The sequence below is a fragment of the Rhinolophus sinicus genome, chromosome 15 (assembly GCF_057876585.1).
Source record: "Rhinolophus sinicus isolate RSI-liver-muscle chromosome 15, RSI-T2T, whole genome shotgun sequence".
NCBI lineage: Eukaryota > Metazoa > Chordata > Mammalia > Chiroptera > Rhinolophidae > Rhinolophus > Rhinolophus sinicus.
In genome coordinates, this window is record NC_142515.1 from 108,091,612 (window position 1) to 108,096,746 (window position 5,135).

At 33.9% G+C, this 5,135-nt stretch overlaps 1 long non-coding RNA gene across 1 annotated transcript; it reads right to left on the reverse strand.

Moving 5' to 3' along the window:
- Positions 1-2,336: 2,336 nt before the first annotated feature.
- On the reverse strand, positions 2,337-4,904 carry LOC141572824 (uncharacterized). Its single transcript, XR_012498315.2, has 2 exons — positions 4,589-4,904; positions 2,337-2,584 (listed from the first exon to the last, which is right to left on the reverse strand). It is a non-coding gene; the product is annotated as an uncharacterized LOC141572824 (long non-coding RNA).
- Between the last annotated feature and the right edge of the window lie 231 nt (positions 4,905-5,135).

A 5,135-nucleotide genomic window follows, 5' to 3' on the forward strand; every position in this document is an offset into this window, starting at 1 on the left:
GAACCCAGCGTGCATCAGAGCACAGTTTTGGAACTGTGGGTTTTATCATTTCCATTCAATTATCTTATAACTATTTCAGGATTTCAAATATCAGTTAATTTATAACCAAGCAAACATTGACAACAGTGGAACCTAATGCTAACAACAACTAATGAGTGTTCTTGAATCTTAGTAATAGTAATTTATAATGAACTATAAGATATTTTCATATTTAAAAATAGTTCTAACAAATGCAGAAAATAACAGAGTCATTGGAACTTATGTTTTTCATAACAAACGTAATAGAATTTACTTTAAAGGAATGTTAACTAAAAATTTAATAGATTTTTTTTCATTTCTTTTAAAAACTGAAAATATAGCATATCTGCCCAATTTATACAAATATTCATTGGAAAACTATCATGCATTGTCTTAGTTCCAGGCACTCAGGATTCAGCAGTAAACAAAAGAAATGCAGATCACTGCCCTCCTGTAGCTTTCATTTTATTGAAGGAGGGAGACAAAACAATAAATAAGTAAAATATCTTGAGTGTGAGTAATACATGCTAAGAAAATACAAAATAAGTTAGTGGAAGGTGATAGGAAGTATTAGGCAGAGGATTGAAATTTTTAAAAATGTATACAGGGATGTAGAGGAATAAACCGAAAAAACAAACCATGTAGAAATCTAGAGAAAGAACTTTTCAGGAATAAGAAAAATCAAGTGCAAAGACCCTATTGGGAATACTCCTGTTGATGCAAAGTAAATATAACAAAGTAAATAAGAGGGAGAGTAGTAGATAAAAAATCAGAGCCGTAACACAGAGGCAAGGTTACATGGGGGCTGTGGTGACCTGGACTTCTGCTGAGCGAGAAGACAAGTCTCTGGAGGGCTTTGAGAAAAGCACTGCTTTGATGTAACAGATTTCAACAGGATTGCTTTGGCTGCTGTAAGGGGCAATGGTGAAAGAAAGGACCACCAAAGAAGCTGGGGACATACTAGGACAATAGATGAGGGTGCCTTAGACTAGAATTTTGATAATGGAGTTATCAAAAGGTTGAGATTCTAGATATACTTTAAAGGTTTATTTGTGTCATCAAATAGAGCTAAACACAGTCATTTATATTTAAATTTAAGTTACTGAAAATGAAAGAAAACTAAAAATTCAGTTCCTCGATTATGCTAGCCATATTTCAAGGGCTCAAGCACCTCACAAACTTGTGGTACCATGTAGCACACATATAGATCCTTTCCATCGATATAGAAAATTATATGAAACAGCACTACTTGAACTCACAGGATTTGCTGACAAATTTCAAGTGGAATATGAGAGAAAGAGAGTAGTCAAGGATGACTTGGCCTGAACAACTAGACAAACTGAGCACACTCATGGATGGAAAACCATGAGAAAAGCAGGTTGGAGGAGATACCAAGAGTTCAGTTTTGAAAAATGTTAAATTTGAGGTGCTTCTTAGGCATCAAATGGAAATCTCAAACAAGCAATCAGATACATGAATCTAGATTGAAGGGAGAAGTCTAGGCTGGATAGTCACAACAAGTTCACTTACGTGCCAGGCACTCTCCTGAACCCTGGCATAACTTCCAATTCTCACAACAATCTTATGAGTTGGATACTATTATCTCCATTTTATAGATAAAGAAACTAAGGCACAAAGAAAGATACTCTTTATTAAGCTGGGAGAATGTGAATCTGAGCTGTGCGAAGCTGTCTCCTCCCTGACACAGAGGAAGCCTGTCTTCCAAATAAAGCCAAACAAAACCAAGACGTGATCTTTTTGGGAGCTTGACCAAAGAGGTGATAGTAATGCCCTCAGATTCATCTGTAGACTATGCATTTTTACCAATGCCATGGAATTAATCTTTTCTCAGGAGACAGTTCTTGATTTTAGAATCATTTGCCAGTTGGAGAGACTGAGGATTTCCAAAACCAACAAGTCCTGGTTCCTTTTGTTACGTAATCCTTCTCTCAATGTTTTGCTCTCCTTTCACATTTTACGATAGACAGTAAGAAGAAACTAGGGGTAGCGACTTCAACACTTTTCTTGGAAATCTCCTTAGCTACACCTTCAGTCCAAAAGACACATTTTCTACATTTCAAGTTACTGTATGTGATTGTGTTACTAAATATTCTGTCGAGGATTCCTCTTTCCTCCAGTTTCCAATAACATTTGTTTACTTTTTTTTTTTTTTTTTTGAGCTCTCACTGGCAAATCCTCAAAACCCAGATTTCTACTAACAGTCTCCTCAATACAATTTAATATTTCTCTAACAAGCTCCACAAAATCATTTCAGCCTCTATCTTCTGCCTGGATACAAAGCCATTCTCACATTGGTAGGGTTTTTTTTTTTGCTTTTTTTTTTTGGCAGCAATCTACTTTCTGGTACCAAAATATGTATCAGTTATCTATTGCTGTGTAGCAGCAATAGAACAAATGTTTATTTTTTTACAGTTTCTGTAGATCATAATCTGGGCAGATTAGCTGGGTTCCTCTGACTCAGGGTCCCTTAAAAAGCTGTAGTCAAGGTGTTGGACAGGGCTGCAGTCATCTCAGGGATCATCTTAGGAAGGAAGCACTCACATGGCTGGAAAGAAAGAAGATAGATGATGTGGCCAAAATTCCTTGAAAACTTCCCAAAGACAGACTTTCTGGCAAACATACCCATGGTATATTTTACAGGGAGAGTCCTAATCTTTGGACTACTTTAGCGGGATGTTCTTGGTCTGTTTAGGTGTGCTTGTAGTAAACAAAGCTTGAATCTGTGGATGTATTGGGCACATGCGTAGCTCCCAGAAAAATGTCCTATATGCTCTCAGAGTATAAAATGGAAATATTGTAGAATTGAAGCAATCCTTGTTTTAAGTAAGCGTTTATTGCTTAGAGACCACACATGTTCATCTGTCCCAGCATGGAGTGAAATGCCAAAAGGGAGGATATGGGAACCAGCATTGATGGTCATAGAACTCTTCCTGCTTCTCTTGTGCCTCATGATTACTTGTATTCTTGAAATAGTTAGCAAAGCTTGATATTTGGTAAGACCTCTAATGTTTTAAAATGGTGATTCGATAATCTACTCCAGTTTATTTTAGAAGCAATACCAAAAGAAATAAAACATGCATAATCATATAATGAAATAAAATTACCAGTGATGAGATAATGAGAGGTATTCTCAGGAACAAACATTTTAAAGCTACTTCCTAACCATTTCATTTGACATTTTTAATGAGTGTGTGTGTATGTGTCTCAAAAATATGTAAAAAGTATTTGTACATATGAAACTTAGAAATTTCTGATTTTTAAATTTAAACACATTTGAAAAAACTAAGGGAGAAAAGATTTGTACACAAAGGCCATCTTTAGTTTATCTACTAACATTTTAAATGACAATTTCCAAAATAGAAAATTGAGAGATTCTGGGGGGAAGCAACAATGTGACCAATAACTGGGGGGAAAAAAAAAAAAAAAGGAAAAGGATTTGTCAAAACACAAATTTATGGAACATGTTACCATTTCACCTACAAAATATTAAAGACATTTTTTCAATGGATAATGTCCAGTATCCTCTAGGAAAAATGGGTGTGGTCACTGTGTAGCTGGAATAAAAGTGCATATACTTTTTATCTGGATAGAAATTTTACATTATATGTTATGACTTTTTCAAATGCTTCCGCATCTTGACCAGGTATTTTCACTTCTCTAAATTTATAGTAACATTCTGAAAAGTACAGAGATTTATACAGAAAATGGACTTAATGAATGTGTCATATTTTATGAATATATTTTCCTATTTTTGGACAGTTACATTTTATATTATATATTTATATAATATGATATAATATAACTGTCCAAAAATAGGAAAATATTTTCATAAAGTATGACACATCCATGAAGTCCATATGATCTAATAATTTAAAATTATGTTATAGAATCATAATAATAATTACTATTTACTAATGATAACTAATACTCACTGTGTGTTTCTTAAATGTCAGGCATCATATATATATATAGATAGATAGATAGATGTAATTATATATGTATCAGAGGTAGAATATGTAAATAACTTATTTATGGGTTGCTTATGGGCATCTTTTATTATTTCTATTTCTTTGTATTTAAAATTTTTTTCTATGATAAGCTCTTCAATTTAATAATCAGAAGAAATGTCATGAAAATAATAGTAACTAGAATGCTTTTCATTTCATGCTGACTGACTAGGTTTGATTGAGCAATTGATACAGGGATAGCAAATCAGTCCCTATACTCTACATTTTCTATTACAGCCAAAAAAAAAAAAAAAAAAAAAGCTTACCTTTTATTATTCCCTTATTTTTTTGCCTTCAAGTTGAATACCATGTTTTTAAAAGAGAAACAAATAGATATGGTTGTTGTATTTGTATTTAAAAATCAGGGATTTTTTTGGGAACATGTATCAACATTCCAACAATAGTTTCTTGGCAATGAAGATATGATATTCTATAAACATAAGTATTTATCTCTCACGTTATACTAAGAACTATGCTTGGTGCTGTAATGCAGAATTGAATAAATGAGTGCTTGTAGGAAGAAAGAGAAGTTAATCACTCACCTTCTATGTTATTCTCTGAGTTTATTGCTCCCAGACAGGCTGCAGAACCAATGTCCACATTTCTTTGGCTTCCAATAAAAGAGATCCAGCCTTGTTCCCCCTAAAAAATCTGCCTTGCATAACACTCAAGATAAATCAAACAAACTAACAAACCAAACTAAGAAATATAAACAAGAGAAAATTATTCCTGGCTATATTTTTTATTCAGTTCTGATATGTTAAACCATATTGTAATCAAAACTCTATTTATCATATTCCATTTTTAAAAATGACTCATAGAGTGAGGGACATGTTCCATCCATATCCTTTCCATACCCGTTTTCAGCAAGGGCAGCGTAACTCACATTCCAGAAAAATAAGTGTCAAAACGGAGAAAACTGAACTGACTTGGTCCTACTTTCAGGGAGCTGAAATCTGGCCAGTTCAGAATAGAAAGGCACATGAACCCTTTCACTCGTGTGTGGCAGTTAACTCTTTGCATGGATGTTGGACTAGGTGACTTAGACTCTGATCTTTATGCTTCCAGGAGCCTATGATTTGATGATTC